The sequence below is a fragment of the Neoarius graeffei genome, chromosome 17, assembly GCF_027579695.1.
Source record: "Neoarius graeffei isolate fNeoGra1 chromosome 17, fNeoGra1.pri, whole genome shotgun sequence".
Lineage (NCBI taxonomy): Eukaryota > Metazoa > Chordata > Actinopteri > Siluriformes > Ariidae > Neoarius > Neoarius graeffei.
Genome location: NC_083585.1, coordinates 58,443,619 through 58,465,477, shown reverse-complemented (window position 1 = coordinate 58,465,477; position 21,859 = coordinate 58,443,619).

The following is a 21,859-nucleotide window of genomic DNA, read 5'->3' as shown; positions in this document are numbered from 1 at the left end:
AGCAGTGCAGAGCAACTTTCCCTGACTTGTGTGAGAATTTGTGGATATTTTTCCTTTACATTGAATTGTATGGAATCAATTTTGTGCCAAAATGTTCATACAATACTTTTGAAATATCAAACAATAACGACAAATCAAAATATAAAAAAAGTAATTTTTTTAGACTGGCAAACAAATTATTCGTGTAATCGTGCAAATATCAGTCTGTTACTCTTCAGAAACCTTTTTTGTTCCGCGTCTTTCTCAGTTTTGCTTGACGTAATTTATTTTGGTTGCGATTCCAGCTTTCTCGTTTGCGCTCCCTGACTTTTTGCTTGCAGTTTTGGCACAAACTTCACGTGTGGGTGGGCTGTCCAGGAATGCATTCCCATTGGCTAACTTGTGTTTGACTGACAGCTGCGCTCAGCCATTCCCTACTCGGATTCTGGCGGACTGTTTGCCGAGTGACCGATTCATTGACGGTAAACAAGGATCAAGTGGACTTCAGTGGCGACTATGATACTGAATTAATTCAACAAAGTGTAAATTCAATATCATAGTCGCCACTGAAGTCCACTTGATCCTTGTTTACCGTCAATGGATCGGTCACTCGGCAAACAGTCCGCCAGAATCCGAGCAGGGAATGGCTGAGCGTAGCTGTCAGTCAAACACAAGTTAGCCAATGGGAATGCATTCCTGGACAGCCCACCCACACGCGAAGTTTGTGCCAAAACTGCAAACAAAAAGTCAGGGAGCGCAAACGAGAAAGCTGGAATCGCAACCAAAATAAATGATGTCAAACAAAACTGAGAAAGACGCGGAACAAAAATAAAAGGTTTCTGATGAGTAATAGACTGATATTTTGCACGATTACACGAATAATTTGTTTGCCAGTCTAAAAAAATTGACTTTTTTTTTCTTTTTTTGTATTTTGATTTGTCGTTTTTGTTTGATATTTCAAAAGTATTGTATGAACATTTTGGCACCAAATTGATTCCATAGAATTGAGTTATTTCAGTTGCTGAACTGAAAAAAAAAAACAGAAGACGAACATACACATCATTCTGCATTCAAGAATATCTTGAAAATAACCAACTGTACCTAGTATTGAATATTATAAGATAATGATAAACTCAAAGTTATGTTTATTCAACTTATTTAGAGACATTTGGACTCATTTTACTGTAAGCCTGGAATCTTCTTGTTCCATCGGCTGAAAGCACTTATTTTGACAAAGAAACAAAATTATTTACTAATAAATTAAGAACATTTGTCTGTTGAGTGTTGCAGGAGGTGATGTTTTCGCCTCCGTTTGTTTGTTTGTTCCCAACGTAACTCAAAAAGCAGTGAACGAATTTTGATTAAATTTGGACGAAAGGTGTGCCATGAGCCAAGGAACAACTGATTAGCTTTTGATCCAAATCCAGATGTCTATGCGGAGCCAGGATTTATTTATTTATTTATTTTGTTCTCAACATAATTCAAAAAGTAGTGAACAGATTTGGGTGAAATTTGGTATACAGCTTTAGTATTATTCTCGGCTCAAGTGGTTTGATTTTGATGTCATGGAATGTGTATGTCCATCCATCCATCCATCCATCCATCCATCCATCCATTATCCGTAACCACTTATCCTGTGCAGGGCCGTGGGCAAGCTGGAGCCTATCCCAGCTGACTATGGGCAAGAAAGGGGTATACCCTGGACAAGTCGCCAGGTCATCACAGGGCTGACACATAGACACAGACAACCATTCACACACATTCACACCTACGCTCAATTTAGAGTCACCAGTTAACCTAACCTGCATGTCTTTGGACTGTGGGGGAAACCGGAGCACCTGGAGGAAACCCACGTGGACACGGGGAGAACATGCAAACTCCGCACAGAAAGGCCCTTGTCAGCCACTGGGCTCAAACCCAGAACCTTCTTGCTGCGAGGCGACAATGCTAACTACTACACCACCATGCTGCCGGGATGTATTTGTTATTTATTAAAAATAACTTCTTGTGTAGGCCATGCCCAGTTTCGGTTTAAAGTTAAATACAACAACGTCAGGGTGCAGACACTTACAGATGCAGGTGCAGGGTAGAGCAGGTGCATCGCAAATACCGTAGGTGTCCAGATCCAAATCTCCAAGCGTTAAACGAAGTCAGGGTCAGGCGTCGGTCGGTCAATCGGCGTACAGGATATCAAAGAGCAGGCGAGTATTCATGTAGGTCAATAAACATAAGCGAGAGTAAAAACCACTAAAAGTCAGGATAAGGCTTGGTATGATCAAGTTCACTGACACTTTGCACAGAAGTGCGTGTTTGCTCGGTTTAAGTAAAGTCTTGATTAGTCCCTAAATGCGGAACAGGTGCGCCTCGAGAATTCCGGAGAGGCTGGGCACTGTAGTGTTTGGGAATTGTCGTCTGGAGTAGCCTTGTTTGAATGCTGCGCTGAATCTAGATTTTCTGCACTGTTACTGATAAACCTGAGCATGAAACAGATACAGGTACAAATAATAGCTCCCCGACTATATGAAGAGTCATGAAACTTGTTTTAATTCTGATTAAACAAATTTAAATCCTGATATTAGATCAATGTTCAATCGAACCAGAGAAAAACACATCATCTGGATGGACAAGTACATAATGGCATGACAAAACACAACCGAGAGGGACAATGGTAAGGGTTTCCCTCAGCAGGGCTGTCATTTTTGAGAAAGATAGTGCTCTACACTCCAGGAGAAAGCCTACACTGAAGAGAAAAAGCTGTAGTGTTTAAAGCAGCAGGAGAGCAGAGCGCGGTGACAGAGAGAGACGGTGGCGGTGCTGGACATCACGTCTCTTTACCGCGCAGGACAACAAACAGCCGCAAAACAACAAGGCCACTGCTGCTGCACTGACAGCACAACACAGGGGAGGCCATGAGAGTGGAGGCTAAACTGCTCTGTGTGTGTGTGTGTGTGTGTGTGTGTGTGTGTGTGTGTGTATAAAGACTTTGGCAGCAGCTACTGGTGTTTTTGATCTAATGTCAGAGCATTAGAAGAGCACATCTAACACATGCAGCGACACACACACACACACACACACACACACACACCTGGGTATATCTAAGGCCCTGTCCACACGGCAACAGATTCAGGTGAATCTGATAAAATTGTTTATCGTTTCGGCCTGGCGTCCACACGGCACCGGCGTTTTGGGTGCCCCAAAACGAAATCTTTTGAGAACGAGTTCCAGAGTGGAAAAATCTGGCAACGACCCCGTTGCGAAGTCGTCTGGATGAGTAGAACGGATTTGTTTACGACGACGTCACAACCACATGACTGTCAGTGCTTCATGCCGGGTAGAAGTGTAACGAACTCGATGCGAGTTGTCAACAAATCCTATAACTTGGTTCATGAAACGCGCTTACAAAATATTTTCACTGCTTTCCAAAAACAAAAACAATCCCGCCAGCAAAAATAGGGGGAAAAAGGAGCGATCTCACCTCTTCAGATGTTGGTTTAAGTCCGACAATACATTCCTCAAAAAGGGCGTAGAAGAACAAAGTAATCCATCAACGTGTAGCATTCAATTTATTCCGGACCATTAAAGAATTCTGGAGGATATCAGAATGTTGGCGTACCGGCTTCCATCTACCCCCATTCATTCCTCTTTCCATGTCTTTCATTTTACGCTACTGATTAATAATCAAAACTTTATGTGGCTGATGCTACAGAAGAAGGGGTTTATGCGCATGCGTCTACTCCTTCTATTGTTCTGGTGTCTCCGATGGGACCGTCTTACAGCGCACGTAGTGGTGTGGCATGTGTATTGCATCGTTTTCAGCAAGCGTTGCGTTGCCATATGAACCTGATATTTTACTGATCCGTTGCCCATGTGGACGCAATATTGAAAAAAAAAAAATCTCGTTGCCGTTGTCGTGTAGATGTAGCCTCAGTATCTTTTCAACTGACCACTAATCCTGATTGGTCAGAAGGTGCTGAGTAATTTCCCAGAACAGTGCTATTGTGGATGTGGTGAAGTTTTCTTTGAAGAGATGTTTATTTCTAATTTCATCCAAGACTCTTTCGGTTTTCTGATATCCTCAGGACAGAGGATTTGTTGAGGACTCTTTGCGATTTCTCAGGAACATTTTGTCTTGTTCACTTCAAGAGACAGAAAAAAGAGAAGCCGGTGAGGGAACGGTTTTATGCAGTAGCTGCTTTAATGTACAGTAAGTGCAACCAGGAACTGACTTGCTGCACCGATGTTTCACAGCATTAAAAGGAAAACAATAAAAAACAAGAAGACAAAGTCATTCATATCCCCCCACCCTTGGTATATACCAACTATATACCAAGTTTCAAGATCTTATTTGTCACATTTTTCACGTTCTGCTGCAGGAAAACAACCCTACCTCTTTACACTGACCTCAGCAGCCCATGGCATAAACCCCACCGGACCTTTAGTCCAGGTGAGCTAAAAAGTAAAATTTCTCACATTTCTTAGTATCAAAAGGCACATATACAGTGGTGCTTGAAAGTCTGTGAACCCTTTAGAATTTTCTATACAGTATTTCTGCATAATATGACCTAAAACATCATCAGATTTTCACACAAGTCCTAAAAGTAGATAAAGAGAACCCAGTTAAACAAATGAGACATAAATATTATACTTGGTCATTTATTTATTGAGGAAAATGATCCAATATTACATATCTGTGAGTGGCAAACGTATGTGAACCTTTGCTTTCAGTATCTGGTGTGACCCCCTTGTGCAGCAATAACTGCAACTAAATGTTTGCGGTAACTGTTGATCAGTCCTGCACACCGGCTTGGAGGAGTTTTAGCCCATTCCTCCGTACAGAACAGCTTCAACTCTGGGATGTTGGTGGGTTTCCTCACATGAACTGCTTGCTTCAAGTCCTTCCACAACATTTCCATTGGATTAAGGTCAGGACTTTGACTTGGCCATTCCAAAACATTAACTTTATTCTTCTTTAACCATTCTTTGGTAGAACGACTTGTGTGCTTAGGGTCGTTGTCTTGCTGCATGATCCACCTTCTCTTGAGATTCAGTTCATGGACAGATGTCCTGACATTTTCCTTTAGAATTCGCTGGTATCATTCAGAATTCATTGTTCCATCAATGATGGCAAGCCATCCTGGCCCAGATGCGGCAAAACAAGCCCAAACCATGATACTACCACCACCATGTTTCACAGATGGGATAAGGTTCTTATGCTGGAATGCGGTGTTTTCCTTTCTCCAAACATAACTCTTCTCATTTAAACCAAAAAGTTCTAGTTTGGTCTCATCCATCCACAAAACATTTTTCCAATAACCTTCTGGCTTGTCCACATGATCTTTAGCAAACTGCAGACGAGCAGCAATGTTCTTTTTGGAGAGAAGTGGCTTTCTCCTTGCAACTCTGTCATGCACACCATTGTTGTTCAGTGTTCTCCTGATGGTGGACTCATGAACATTAACATTTTCCAATGTGAGAGAGGCCTTCAGTTGCTTAGAAGTTACCCTGGGGTCCTTTGTGACCTCGCCGACTATTACACGCCTTGCTCTTGGAGTGATCTTTGTTGGTCGACCACTCCTGGGGAGGGTAACAATGGTCTTGAATTCCCTCCATTTGTACACAATCTGTCTGACTGTGGATTGGTGGAGTCCAAACTCTTTAGAGATGGTTTTGTAACCTTTTCCAGCCTGATGAGCATCAACAATGCTTTTTCTGAGGTCCTCAGAAATCTCCTTTATTTATGCCATGATACACTTCCACAAACGTGTTGTGAAGATCAGACTTTGATAGATCCCTGTTCTTTAAATAAAACAGGGTGCCCACTCACACCTGATTGTCATCCCATTGATTGAAAACACCTGACTCTAATTTCACCTTCAAATTAACTGCAAATCCTAGAGGTTCACATACTTTTGCCACTCACAGATATGTAATATTGGATCATTTTCCTCAATAAATAAATGACCAAGTATAATATTTTTGCCTCATTTGTTTAACTGGGTTCTCTTGATCTACGTTTAGGACTTGTGTGAAAATCTGATTATGTTTTCGGTCATATTTTTGCAGAAATATAGAAAATTCTAAAGGGTTTATAAACTTTAAAGAACTACTGTACATATACCAAGTTTCAAGACCATACCACTCATAGTTTTCCAGTTCTGCTCTGGAAACAAAACCTGCCCCTGAGACTAACCTGAGAGACTAAGACTGAAATTGTTTCCATGGAAACATGAAAAATTCAAATTTCTCAAATTTCTTAGTATGAAAAGGCACATCTAAGTCACCTTGCTAACATGAATACCAAGTTTCAAATCCGTATCAAAAATAGTTTTGGATATATGCTCCGGAAACGAACGTTGCTCTTAGAAACTAAGTCAAAATCTACTTTTTATGTAAAAATTTGAAAAAAAAAACACCTTTTTTTCCATAATCCAAAATAGCAAAAGGCACCAGTCCACATGTTGCTTGATATGTATGTAAAGTTTCATGAAGATATCTTCAATAGTTTTAAAGATATGGCCCAGAAAAGAAAATGTGACCGGATGGAACCCGTTTCGAAATCCCCCGTCAAACTTCATTTAAAATAACTGGTGTGTTTGTGGTATAAGAGAAATAAAACACTTTGGGATATGCTGTTATGGGAAAATAATCAGTTTCGGAGTGGGAGTACTGAAATATTTGGGGACTTTTTGTTTATGAATATGTCTATATAATAAAAAAGATGAAGTTTATCTTCTCATGTTGAAAAACTCACATTTTTCATATGAAAAACATCGCAGATCTGAGTGACATATTTAAATAATATTGGCTGGCTTTTTTTCGTGGTCTATCAGATATACAGTATTCCATTCAGCTAGAATGATACCGAACGAATTGAAGATGAGTAGCTGAATGGAATATTGGATGGACCCCGAAAAAAAGCCATTATTATTATTATTATTATTATTATTATTATTATTATTATTATTATCCATACACATTCCTTTTGGGTGTTCAATGTGTCTTTCTCTTTCAAAATTCTCTCCAAATCTTCCATATTTATTAACAAAGCAAATCTGGTGGCCATGTTTGTAATACAAATTGTCCCAGTCACTCGCTAGCACAGAAGTTTTATGTCTCCGACGTGTGACATCATGTTGTCTTGACAACCATGCAATATCATAAACCATATTCAACACTCATTCTCCATTCGGTAGAGTGACGTAATATACGTAGGATAAGTGATATGCTAACAATATTGCATGCTATCAAACCAGATCAGTGAAACTCACTAGAAGGGAATAGAACATGTTTTTATTCCATTGAAAAAGTGTCCTGTATGGATAATCATTTCTGATATTTCACTCCGATGACGTCACTCCCAGTGTTTTGCTGCTGACTAGATGCATGTTGTCAAAATGGAGAACAGGTTCAACATTAAAATTCTTTTGATTAATTTGCGTATTTTGTTTTTTACACAGTAGAGTGAGGATATGGAGTTTATCTTGTCATGTTGAACATATTTTGACTTATTCGCTTTGCTCACTTATGAAATATACATTCACCACTCGAAGATAAACTTCATATCTTCACGCCATCGTGTAGCATTCTCTATTAATTTTTTTCACGGTCCGGTTTCCATCAAATCCCGCGCTCTGATTGGCTGGCGAGCGGGTCCATATCCTACGGTACGGACTCCAGTTACAGACCCCAGATATGGACCTCTGGCAACTCGCTCATTCACAACAACAACAAACATAGTAGCAATTTTTGTCAACATTTATTTTCGCATTTCTCAGGAGAAAAGCATTAATTTTACAGCATGGATAGCGATAACACCAGTCTTCACAGCGAAAGCGAGTTTTACTACCCTGAGGAAGAAGAAATAAAAGAAAACATTTCAGGAGAAAGCTAAAAACCTGTAACTGTTGCTAACACCGAGCAAAAACATGGCTGAATCCTGAATGACTCCTATTTGTATAAATAGGGGACTACATAGGCAGCAAAATGTAGTTTTTTTCCTGCCATGGAAGTGCACTTGTATACCGAGGAGGAAGCAATTTGCATTACAGCCGTGAATGAGGATTCAAAATGGCGGCTCGCCTCGGTTTTCCCTTTCGGCGCTCTCGTTTTCTGTTTGAATTTGGCAAAGAAAAAAATGAATATATTATTTACCAGCTTAAAGTCGGGCCGTATGGTGAAATACCATGACCAAGGTCTTGAAAGTACTGACCGAGGGCCTCTGGACCGAGGTCAGTATTCAAGGCCGAGTGACTGGTTGTTTTTTTTTTTTTCTCAGACCCCAGAGACGTCTTGTCTCAATTAGATTTTTCACCAAATTCCTTTAAATACTTGTGGTCAATGCACAACACACATTGTTCATGTGATCCAAACCCAAGAGAACCAAGCACAGCAATGCTAATTAGCCTCATGATGAATGTGCGCTGGGAAAAGAGATGCCCGATGCTGAAATTACAGAGTCGTTGCCTCAGCCATGTGCACACACTCCACTCCAAAGGAAACTCGAGCAGAAGCACAGAGCATGCAGAAAAGTGTTCTGAGCATTTCATGATGGATATATACATGTGTGTGTGTGTGTGTGTGTGTGTGTGTGTGTGTGTGTGTGTGTGTGTGAAGATTGCACTCTGGTTGGTTGCACCTCAAAAGGTAATAAACTGCCAACTATGCAAGTTCATGGATAATGTATGATTTGGCAGCAGTGCAATAATCACAGGTCGGCTTTTGTAAAAATGCTCTGTGCTCCTGAGTTGGACTGACTTTGTCCAACAGATATTTGTGCAGGTTTTACCCCTCTGTTTTACACAGAAACAGCAACAGGAAAATGTAACCAGATAGAAAAGTCAGAGTAATTTGCGCTAGCTCTTATAAACTGGGATGTCTGGTCATAATCCATAACGGTAAGAGATAGAGAATGACATTTAGTGAGGAAAAAAGCCAGTTTTTCATGGATCATTCTGGATCAGTGATCCAGATCAGCACCAAAAGTCATAGCAACATAATTCAGCCCAGAGGTATTCTTCATGTGAAATTTGGTGATGACTGGTTGAAAATTGAGGTAGAAATAGCATCCTAAAAAAGTTAGGATAATAATAAGAAGAAGAAGAGAAGAAGAAGAAGAAGAAGAAGAAGATACTGTGATAAAAGTCACAGTAATTTGTGCTAGCTTTTACAAACTGGGACGTCTGGTAAGCATACCCTATAGACCCAGAATGTTAAGAGATAGAAAATGACATTTAGTGAGGAAAAAAGCCAGTTTTTCATGGATCATTCTGGATCAGTGATCCAGATCAGCACCAAAAGTCATAGCGACGTAATTCAGCCCAGAGGTATTCTTCATGTGAAATTTAGTGATGATTCGTTGAGAACTGAGGGAGAAATATCATCCTAAAAAAGTTAGGATAATAATAATAACAATAATAATAATAGAAAGATCCTGAGTGAGAGTAACAATTTGCACCAGCACTGCTTGCACAAATGAAAAAGAGTTCTAAAATCATTCACGTGAGCATGCCAGCCCAGTAGGTGGCGACATTATGAGAAAACAAAATGTGGGAAAACACCAGCATGGCCGAAAGATGACAAAAAAAGACAAACAAACGTGCAGACAGAATGAAGTGAAATAGATAGGAATACAAATCGAAGACCTCGTACCTTCATCACGTATACAAAACTGCACTGGATGTGAAAGTTGATTCAGTTTCAAAAACATACGTATCTCCTGTGCGTACATGAATGGTGTAAACATTGTTAGTTTTTAAACTTTGAGGTGTTTTTTGGAAAGCTTTTGGTTTTATTTCCCCAAATGAAGCCTTTATATGGAGGTGTGGTCAAAACCCAAAGAAAAACAATGACTACATTTTCAAAAATATCCATGCATAACCTGACAACCTGCCATTTTTAGCCATCTCGGGTTATTTCAGGTTGCCAGTGCCCTCAGCCGATTTTATTATTTTTTTTTAATGAAAAATATCTATTCAAAAAATATAAAATGGTGCTAATAAGGGGTAAAAAATAACAATTGTTGTTGTCGTTCATATACATGTGCACAGTCCTGCACTCTGTTTGTCTGTTCGGCTCTAACGCTATGAAATAGTTAAAAAAAAAAGACGGACAGCAGCTTGACTTGTGCTCTCAGGCTGTGAGTTGAAAAGATTTGGGTCAAAAATAAAAACATCAGGGGAACAGCATGAATCCCCTCCACTTCCAGCCAAGACAAGACGAGTGCTGACACTCAGAACACTGGTGATTTCTGAAAGATGAGCGCATGTGGTCAGTGTTACCAACTCAACTAGTCAGGGGAAAGTCACTAAAGCCTAGTCAAAAAGTCACAAGAAATCCAAAGATGACATCGCGGATAAATTTGCATATTTATCCAATCAGCGTGATCTGTTGATATCTAAATGTGTTCCATGAAGGAGGAAGTTTTTCGTAATGGCAGAACAGAATAGAGTTTCATCAGAAAAGAATGACAGATTATGACTTTTTTATTTTTTATTGAAAAAAAGTTGCCGTCACGACACCACAAATAATTTATCTATTTACAAGATTCTTCAGTGTTCATGAATGCAGACAGAATGAAGCAGGGGTATGAAGGAGTTGAGAACAGACACAAAGGGCAGCCTCCAGATGGAACAACTTACTTTTATAAATATCACCAAGAACAGAATTTGAAATGGTTGTTCATTGTGAACCATGGTGATCAGTGACTGGGAGCAGTAGTGATCAGTGATTGGTCATTGGGGAACCACGGGGCTCAGTGATTGGAAACAATGATAATTAGTGATAAGTCACTGGAGACAACACTGATCAGTGATTGGGAATAGTGTTGATTAGTGATTGGGAATAATACTGATCAGTGACTGGGAATAATGGTGGCCTGTTATTGGTCATTTGGGAACAGTTTTTGGAATAATGGTGATCAGTGACTGGGGTCAATGGTGGTCAGTGATTGGGAACAATAGTGATCAGTGATTGGTCATTGGGGAACCATGGAGATCAGTTATTGGAAACCATGGTGATCAGCATGGGCGCCGCCAGGGGGGGAAAGGTTAGAACAATTCTAGGGGCCCAGCACTGCCATGGAGCCCTTTAAGGGGCTGATACCGTAATATGCTTTTAATGATTTTAATAAGACTTTTGAAATAACAACAATGCAATATTCCATCTGGTAAAACGAGCTAATTGAACAAGGTTGTCTATTTCTTGAGTTCTTCAACATATTGTCATTTAACCCTCCCCCTTTTGCGAAATGGTACGGTCCAGTTCTGGTAGAAGCGCGATGCGTTAAATCTGTGTGCTGATCAGTGCAACGCTACTTGCTGCTGTGTCGCGGTGCAGCAGCCAGCCAGCCAGCAGTGGAGTGCGTACAGTCTATGATCGCTAAATATGAAGAGTGGCTGTCAAAGAGGGACGGGAGAGGCAGGCAACTGGTCACTCAGTTTTTCCCAAAGAAAGGTAGCTATCGCTCACGTGTGTGTTCAAAATATTAGCGAATGGTAAATGAACAGTATGAATGTGGTTGGATTAGCCTATCAAGAGAACACTTTTACAGTTTGTACAGTGACATTTTTTCCATTTTAATAACTGAACTGACTTGTGTGATAAACAAGATGAAATATTACGTTATGCTGGTGCTAATAACTAGTGCTAATAACCAGTTTCATAACTAATGGGGTGCCCTAAATATGCACAGATTCAGCCTCAGGGGGACCTCCGCCCTACCAAACCACTGAACCCCTCTTTGGAGAAGGAGAAGCAGCAACACAACCCATAAATGCTTTAGGACTGAAGTTTTTAATGAGCGAGCGCCATATACAGTTTGCTAGATTAAAGTGTTGCTAATAACAGACACCAGTCAAGTGTTTGACATGGTTATGTGTGTGGAATGTTCACACGTTCTAAACCATTGGTTTCAAATTGAGGAGCTGGAGAAAGCGCAGCACACATAAAAGAGGGATAGAGGTTACAACATATGAAGAAATACGTACGTAATTGATCAAATTGAAATGTCACTCCGTGTCACTTTGAAATACATTTATAATAAGATGTTTCCTGTCTTTTATGGGTAACATTTGTAAGGCTACTGAGTATGGAGTTCATTTAAATGCATCAAACTTTTTCATGCATTAACTAACTTGCATGCATTGCTGATAACAGAGCCAGGCCCCTCATCAGGCCATGATACAGCAGCCAGGGAGGACACCAGAAGTGTTGAAGTACAGGAAGAGAACAGGGGGAGTACCAGCAGCACAGGTGGTGAGGAAGAAGCAGCAGAGAGTAAGGAAGAGCAGGAAGAAACTGAGAAGGCATGTGGCAAAATCTTGAATTTTCATTTGTGATTGTAAATGCGCCAGAATTAGTCACTGACCAGTTTTCATCTAGTCCCTGGTAGGTTAATACATAAAATGTAATAACAAAGTCACAAACTCAAGGTCCATGGGCTATCAAAAGTCAAATAATGACAATAGTGCAATTGTGACGAGGGTGGGCAAAGTTGGGGGGCCCAAAATTCTAATCTTTCATGGGGCCCAAATTTTCTGGCAGCGCCCCTGGTGATCAGTGACTGGGGACAATGAAAATCAGTGATTAGTCTTTGGGGGCAATGATTATCAGTGTTTGGTCATTTGGGAACAATGTTGATCAATGATTGGGAATAATAGTGATCAGTGATCAGGAATAATAGTGATCAGTTACTGCTCCGTTGAGGACAATTGTGATCAGTTATTGCGAATAATGGTGATCAGTGACTGGGGTCAATGGTGATCAGTGATTGGGGACAATAGTGATCAGTGATCAGGAAAATGGTGATTAGTGATTGGGAATGATACTGGACAGTGATTTGGAATAATGGTTATCAGTGACTGGGGTCAATGGTGCTCAGTGATGGGAAATGGTAGTGATCAGTGATTGGTAATTGGGGAACAATGGAAATCAGTGACTGTAAACCATGGTGATCAGTGACTGGGAACAATGATAATCAATGATTAGTCATCGGGAGCTATGGTGATCAGTGTCTGGTCATTTGGGAACAATGTTGATCAGTGATTGTGAATAATTGTGATTAGTGATTGAAAATAATTGTGATTAGTGATTGTGAATGATTGTGATTGTTGACTGGGATTAATTGTGATTAGTACTTGAGAATAATGGTGATCGGTGATTGGGAATAATTGTTATCAGTGATTGGTCATATGGGAGCAATTGTGGTAATTTATTGGGAACAATGGTGATTGGTTATTAGGAATAATGATGATTAGTTATTTGGCATAATGGTTATTGGGAACAACAATGATTAATTATTGGAAATAATGCTGTTCAGTGACTGAGGCCCTGTCCACACGGCAACGGATTCAGGTGAATCTGATAAAATTGTTTATCGTTTCGGCCTGGTGTCCACACGGCACCGGTGTTTTGGGTGCCCCAAAACGAAATCTTTTGAGAACGGGTTCCAGAGTGGAAAAATCTGGCAACGGCCCCGTTGCAAAGTAGTCTGGATGAGTAGAACGGATTTGTTTATGATTACGTCACAACCACATGACTGTCAGTGCTTCATGCCGGGTAGAAGTGTAACGAACTCGATGCGAGTTGTCAACAAATCCTATAACTTGGTTCATGAAACGCACTTACAAAATATTTTCACTGTGAATATTTATTGTGTAATGGTGCAAAGTGAGAGAGAGAGTGAGAGAATAGCCCTTAGGGCAGAGTCTTTAGTCCAAACACTGCGGAAGTACTGAGTATAACCAAACTGCGCACCGCCCGTGCGCTTTCCAAAAACAAAAACAATCCCGCCAGCAAAAATAGGAAAAAAAAAGGCGCGATCTCACCTCTTCAGATGTTGGTTTAAGTCCAACAATACATTCCTCCAAAAGGGCGTAGAAGAACAAAGTAATCCATCAACGTGTAGCATTCAATTTATTCTGGACCATTAAAGAATTCTGGAGGATATCAAAATGTTGGCGTACCGGCTTCCATCTACCCCCATTCATTCCTCTTTCCGCGTCTTTCGTTTTACGCTACTGATTAATAATCAAAACTTTGTGGCTGATGCTACAGAAGAAGGGGTTTATGCACATGCGTCTACTTCTTCTATTGTTCTGGTGTCTCCGATGGGACCGTCTTACAGCGCACGTAGAGGTGTGGCATGTGTATTGCATTGTTTTCAGCAAGTGTTGCGTTGCCATATGAACCTGATATTTTACTGATCCGTTGCCCATGTGGACGCGATATTTAAAAAAAAAAAATCTCGTTGCTGTTGTCGTGTGGATGTAGCCTGAGGCAATAGTGATCAGTGATTTGGAGCAATGGTGTGCAGTGACTGGGAACAATGGTGATCATCGATTGGGGGTATTGATGATCAGTGACTGGGAACAATGGTGATCAGTGGTTGGTCATTGGGGAACCATGGAGAACAGTGATTGGAAACTATGGTGATCAGTGACTGGGAACAATTGTGATCAGTGATTGGGAAATTGGTGATTAGTAATTGTGAATAACGGTGATCAGTGACTGGTTGTTTGGGAAGGATTATGATCAGGTTTTTTGAATAAGGATGATTAGTTGTTGGGAATTAAGGTGATCAGTGACTGGGAACAATGGTGATCAATGATTGGTCATTAGGAACAATGCTGTTATTGGGCACTAATGAACTTCGGAGTGGCACCAGTAACGCTGCTTCATCACACCACCCTGTCACTGATTATCACTCTAAAACAACAACAAGCTCACATGCTTTATTTCTCTTACGCTACAGCAACTTACCGACCACTACATGTTTTTTTAATGCATTAATGAAAGTCACACTGTAGTTTTTATCCTTTTATGTACATTATGTGTTTCATTCCATATATAATAACTCATGTAATGATAATGATATCGTTGGAAATCAATGCATGGAAGTCAGACTGTAACACCCCGTGGACCCCATGTGCCTATGTACAGGTCTAAAACTGTACAATAAAAAGGTCCTATAGAGATCTTGCAGTCACGTGACCGGAAAGTACACAACCGCCATCTTGTCGGTCAAAAACACCGCTGAATACTGCTGCACTCGTGTACAGTACAGAATGGATCAATTTCAACCGACAGACTACACGGCTCATTTTTCTAATGAACAGATAACTAGATATATGTCTAAAATCAACGATCTACAGATTTGTGACCCTTATGGCTTACCGGACAGAGTTTTCACGACCGGATTTTGAACTGTCAGCGGAATACCCGGACATGTATAATTACCTCATTAACTTTCCCTCGCTGTTCAGTGGTGAAGCACTGCGTGCTTATAAATCTCTAGACAGTTATCTTGACAGAAATTCAGGATTTGTCAGCGACTCAGATGTGGCATCTTGTAAACAAGAATCCTCATTGAATGGGTAAGTCACTTAAGTATTGAGTATAGCACTGACCAGACGATTATAGAATAGAATAAGGTAATTCCAGCTGTAATTCCAAATCGTCTGTCTTGTTTACATGGATCTGGCATTGGAGAGGTAGAGGCTTGGCAGTGGAGGTTTGAGTAGCTGTTTTCTGAGCTTAGTCAACAGGCCGGCTCTGCCTGCAGCCTCGCTTTTGCTTCCGCTCCCGACACCGCCTCCTTCGCTTTGCTTCCGATAACAATCCACGGAGACCCCGCTGGTCTCGCTATCTCATCCGGAATGTTTTTTTTTTTCTCATCCGGAATGTTGTGCATGCGATGGAAATCGCTACAAACCGTCATTTTCTGCTGGAAACCAATGTCCAGTAAGTCCATACGGTTGTAGTGGATATTGAAGTCCGGTACAGACGAACAACACGCAAAAATACACACAAAAAACATAAAAAACGTACACAGGTAGGGAGAGCTTGTAGCCGCAGCCGTTGTAGTAGAATTGTATATAGTAGGGTTTTCCAGGGGGGCGGCACGGTGGTGTAGTGGTTAGCGCTGTCGCCTCACAGCAAGAAGGTCCGGGTTCGAGCCCCGGGGCCGGCGAGGGCCTTTCTGTGTGGAGTTTGCATGTTCTCCCCGTGTCCGCGTGGGTTTCCTCCGGGTGCTCCGGTTTCCCCCACAGTCCAAAGACATGCAGGTTAGGTTAACTGGTGACTCTAAATTGAGCGTAGGTGTGAATGTGAGTGTGAATGGTTGTCTGTGTCTATGCGTCAGCCCTGTGATGACCTGGCGACTTGTCCAGGGTGTACCCCGCCTTTCGCCCGTAGTCAGCTGGGATAGGCTCCAGCTTGCCTGCGACCCTGTAGAAGGATAAAGCGGCTAGAGATAATGAGATGAGATGAGATGAGGGTTTTCCAGAAGAAAAGGTAGAAGTAAAAGCAGAAGTAGAACCAGAAGTAGAAGTAGAAGGCGGAATATGGCGTTTGACCGACAAGATGGCGTCTGTCACAATCTGGATCGGCTGTGACGTCACATGCAAGTGCTCCATAGGTGAGGAATTCACAAACTTTGATAAACTTTCACAGTTATTTATTTCAAAAACAGCAGTATTGTCATGCAGCCCCCTTCTGCTGATTTGTCCTATTAGGAGTATGTTAGAGACATTCTGTAGACGAGTCACCGTGTGGAATGAACATGCTTTTGTGACCTTTCAACCTTTGCTCTTATTATTTTTCCATAATCCGGACCTGACTCGAACCTCCACCTTGCATGTAAATATCATTTTTCAAGCTCGGTGCCCTGCTTCGAGGGCATTGTAATGGCACGGCCGATGTTAATATTTCATAAATGTGTACAGCCATAAAACATGAACTGACAATTTAATTAGATGCCAATGCTTTTGATGAATAGCATTCGCTGCTATGCATCTAATCTCGCATTTAACAATGAAATCAATACTTACATTAATCATCCAGAGGCCGGGAATCAGCACACGGCGTGGCGCAGAGCAGATGAAAACATATATTTAATACGAGTGCTGATACGAAGCTCGCAGGAGGAGGGAGACTGCGAGGAGAACGTATATGCCAAAACTCGTTCCGTGCTCTGTAGCAGGCCACAATTTATTCTCTGTTCGGGTTAAGTTTGTTTAGCGGTGTAATTTGACATCAGGCGAGCGTAGTAAATTCTGCTAACTTGTTTGTTCAGGGAGCTTTTTAAGCAAGCTCTCTTTGACAAATTAAATTTGTTGTGGCACACAGTGGCAGTGTTGAGAGCAGAGACGTGCATGCACATGCAAGCACACGCTGAAAATAACAAAGAAGGCAAAACTAAAGGATTGCACGATCAGATTAAATATGATTTTGTGCAAAAATAAATAAATAAAATACGCAAATGAAAATAAATCATCCAAGCTTTGCTAACAGAAGAACACATTAGCTTAGAAAGCTGTCCACATCAATACAACTAGTTCGGTACTCAGTACAGGCCATGTTTACAACCCTCATATGAAACTCGGAATAATTATAACCTGAAATAAGGCATAAATACTGACAGGCTGGTTTATAAATGCCAGAATTATTGGAGCAGAAAATGAATATATAAAATAAATAACCCATGAGACACGTAATCAGTTGAATATATTTATGCAAATCTAAAACAAGATGTTCAGAAACATTCAGATACACTGCAAATCCTTGTAAACTAGATGACATCTAGTTGGGGAAGCCATGGCCTAATGGTTAGAGAAGCACTTTTGGGACCAAAAGGTTGCTGGTTCAATTCCCTGGACCAGCAGGAATGGCTGAAGTGCCCTTGAGCAAGGCACCTAACCCCCAATTACTCCCCAGGCTTCTCTGGGTATGTTGTAAGACAGACTTTGACTTCGATGCTCCCATATCTTGTGACACATGAGGCAGTCATGCTTGTCCAGCAATGTCAGTCCTCTACCAGCTCGTTGCAAATCTCTGTCAATTGTTTGGCGCCCGTTCGCTTTTGGACGTCCCCTCTGACGTTGTCCCAGGGGATTCCATCATAGAACTTGGTTGGCAAGTCTTGTTGGCAGGAGTCTAACAACATGTCCCAGCCAGCTCAGTCGTTGTTTACAAGTGGTTATAGACGCTGGCTGTTGGTTGGTCCGAGATCTGACTTCCTCATTTGTGATGAAGTTGCTCCATCTGATGCCCAGGATTTTTTGGATACACTTGCTGTCAAAGGTATCCAGTTTCTTTTCTTGCCCGATCTTCACATGCCAAGTCTCACAGCCATACAAGAGGATAGATTATAACGTCGCTGTTATAGAATCACGTCTTGATTTTGAGTGAAAGTTTCTTACTTCTCCAGATCTTGCCAAGATGGCTGAATGTGGCTGAGGCTTTTCCCACTCTCCAGTCCAGTTCTTCATCCATGTTTCCCTTGCTGTTAATGGAGCTCCTGAGGTATGTAAAGTTGTCCACTACCTCCACTTCATCCTGGTCAATGTATACACTCATTGTTGGTGAGTGTGTCCTAGTCTGTACTCGAGTTGAGGGGGGATGGGGGGGGATGCCATCCCCCCTGGAATAAAAAATGGTCAAAATCATCCCCCCTCTAAAACGGGCATCCCCCCTCCCTTCCCTTGAGCAATTTTATCAATAAATATGGACATTACTTCTATTTAACATTGGAATTAGAAATGCCATTCCACGTAGCTTTGCTGAAACTGAGCATACAATAAGCTACCGCGAGAGAGGGCGCGCGCAAGCGAAGCGTTTGAGGAGGTGACATTCAGTTGGGGTTCCGTTATTTTTGATTTCATTCGGCGTCAGTGACAGCAGCAGATTGCAGCATCATGACCAAGCGGAGTGGACAGCAAGACCTAAGCAAGTTCGGATTTAAGATCGCAAGAAAAAAACATTTCAGGAGGTAAGTCAAGAGTTACGAATATCAGTCGCACTTTCTGTGAGCCCGCCATCATGCTGTAAAGTTACCGATATGTAGCCTGATTTGTGGGCGGCGGATAACAACACAGCTATCGTAATGAATGTTAGTTTGGAGTCTAGCCAGCTATCGATAGCTTACTCAGGTTCATGTTAGCTTTGATTTCTTGTATAAGGCCATTAATTTAATCAGCCTGGACGTTCGTTTGTTATTCTTCAGGCAACAAAAAGTGTTATTCAAGACAGGAAGGCTAAAATAAACGACACTAGCAGTTTTGAAGGCTTCATTGCCTCATTAGAGAGCCGGTCACAGCATGTAAGACTGATTTACAATTTACTGTTGCTTGTTTTAGCTTATTGGTTCCCTACCTACTGTACCTCTGTATTTAACTCAATGTTCCCAATGTTCAGCTTTGAATAAAAATTCTATTGACTTGATATGAAAAGATTCAGTTGTTCATTTACATTGCCTGCTGAGGTTTTAATAAATTATTTACCAAACGATTTAAAAGGAGCCTACCATGACTATGAAGTTACACTTCAAATTTGTCATCTGCATTTCACCCTAATATGGAGAATGTGGTCGGTATGTCAGCCAGGAGACTGACTAAATATGACACATGACATCCACACTGTGCATGTTTTACAGTAAAATACCAGTGTATTATGTTTTTTACAACAATAAAAAGGGTACACCATACCTGTCAACCCTCCTGTTTTTCCCGGGAAATCCCTTATTTTGACTTGTTTCCCGCTGTCTTCCCGTTTTTTTTTTTATTTTCCCGAAAATATCCCGTATTTTCACATTATATAAAAGTCGATAGGTCCAGAATTCATGACGCGCCTCTGACAGGAGTTTACAGCAGGAAGTCAGGCCATGAATTCACGTCCCCGCCCTCTCCAGTACAGCAGGTGGCAGTCTAGTAATTACACATTGATTTTAATTGCATGTCTGTGAAGAAGACTGTCAGAACCATAGGGCTAGTCTGACCAAGGTCACTGCGCGGAACTTCTCACAAAACTAAAAGATGGTCGTAATTCTTTCCTCAGGCAGAGCTTGAAGTGGGCCGGAACGCACCGGAACTGCGTTCCTGCACTTCTTTATTTTCACCGGAGTGGCAGCGCAGTTGTGTGCGAAGTTTCCCCATTTGTTTGTCTGCTACTGCCTCAACCACAGGCTTGAATTAGCAGTTGGGGATGTTTTAAAGCAGATCAATGGCATGAACAACTTTAAGATCTTCTTCGACAAGCTGTACAGCCTTTATCACACTTCGCCAAAAAATCAGCGCGAGCTGAGCAGCTGCGCGCAGCGCATTGAGCAGCGCATTCTTGTTATTGGCCGCGTCCTTTCCGTGCGCTGGGTCGCATCCAGTGAGCGCACCGTGAGAGCGGTTTGGTGATTAGTGAACTTAGTTAAACTTAAAGGTGCACTGTAAAAAAAAATAGTTGAGAATACTTGAAATTTCAAGGCAACCGTCTGCATTAAGAATTTTATGTTTTGCCAACGATGTGCCCATGATAATCCAAACTATGATAAAACTGTTATCTTTATTAAGAATTCTTAATTAAGTCAATTTTCAATTCCTCATTCTGCCAACATAGATTTCTCTTTTTGCTGAACAGTGGCATTCACAGTAGTACAAAAAGGCAATTGAGGTTATCACAATTTTTTTTTTCAGATTTTTTTTGGGCTTTTATCACCTCTATTTGGATAGGACAGCGTAGAGACAGGAAACAAGCGGGAGAGAGAGATGGGGAGGGATCGGGAAATGACCTCGGGTCGGAACCAAACCCGGGTCCCCGGATTTATGGTATGGCGCCTGAGCCACGACACCCCTGAGGTTATCACAATTTATCATTAAACTATACATGCGGCGGCACGGTGGTGTAGTGGTTAGCGCTGTCGCCTCACAGCAAGAAGGTCCTGGGTTCGAACCCCGGGTCCGGCGAGGGCCTTTCTGTGTGGAGTTTGCATGTTCTCCCCGTGTCCGCGTGGGTTTCCTCCGGGTGCTCCGGTTTCCCCCAAAGACATACAGGTTAGGTTAACTGGTGACTCTAAATTGACCGTAGGTGTGAGTGTGAATGGTTGTCTGTGTCTATGTGTCAGCCCTGTGATGACCTGGCGACTTGTCCAGGGTGTACCCCGCCTTTCGCCTGTAGTCAGCTGGGATAGGCTCCAGCTTGCCTGCGACCCTGTAGAAGGATAAAGCGGCTAGAGATAATGAGATGAGATGAGATGAGATGAGATGAACTATACATGCCTTTTTTCATTGTTCTACACAATTACAAAACTTCAATATTGAAATAAAGTTTTTAAAACCCACATCATGGGTATGGCGTTGTGGCTCAGGTGGATAAGGCACCATACCATAAACCCGGGGACCTGGGTTCGATTCCGACCTGAGGTCATTTCCCGATCCCTCTCTCCCGCTCATTTCCTGTCTCTACACTGTCCTATCCAAATAAAGGTGAAAAAAGTCTGATAACCTCAATTGCCTTTTTGTACTACTGTGAATGCCACTGTTCAGCAAAAAGAGAAATCTATGTTGGCAGAATGAGGAATTGAAAATTGACTTAATTAAGAATTCTTATTAAAGATAACAGTGTTATCATAGTTTGGATTATCATAGGCACATCATTGGCAAAACATAAAATTCTTAATGCAGACTGTTGCCTTGAAATTTCAAGTATTCTCAACTATTCTTTTTTTACAGTGTGTTTATGTATGTGATTAGTAAACTTAAAGGTGTTAAACCTTCTTTTGCTTTTCTTTTAGTGCAATACGTGCACTAATTACTCATTTTTTTATTTTTGAAACTTAAAGTAATGTTGTGATGACTTGTTTTTATTAGTTTAAACTTAAAATGATGCAATGTTTTTCTGTTGTTCTTAAGGTTATCAACCTAATCAAGCCCTAATCAACCCCTTCATCACCTTTGAACTTCAATAAAAAACAAAAAAGGGGAAAAACTGAGTGTTCCTCGTGTGACCAAAGCTCTTTTGAAGTTGGGGCACAAAACTGGGGAAAATCATACACAACTTGACAATATGGTTGTGGTTCTTAGTTCTGATTTGTTTTTACTCCAGCTGTCTACAAACT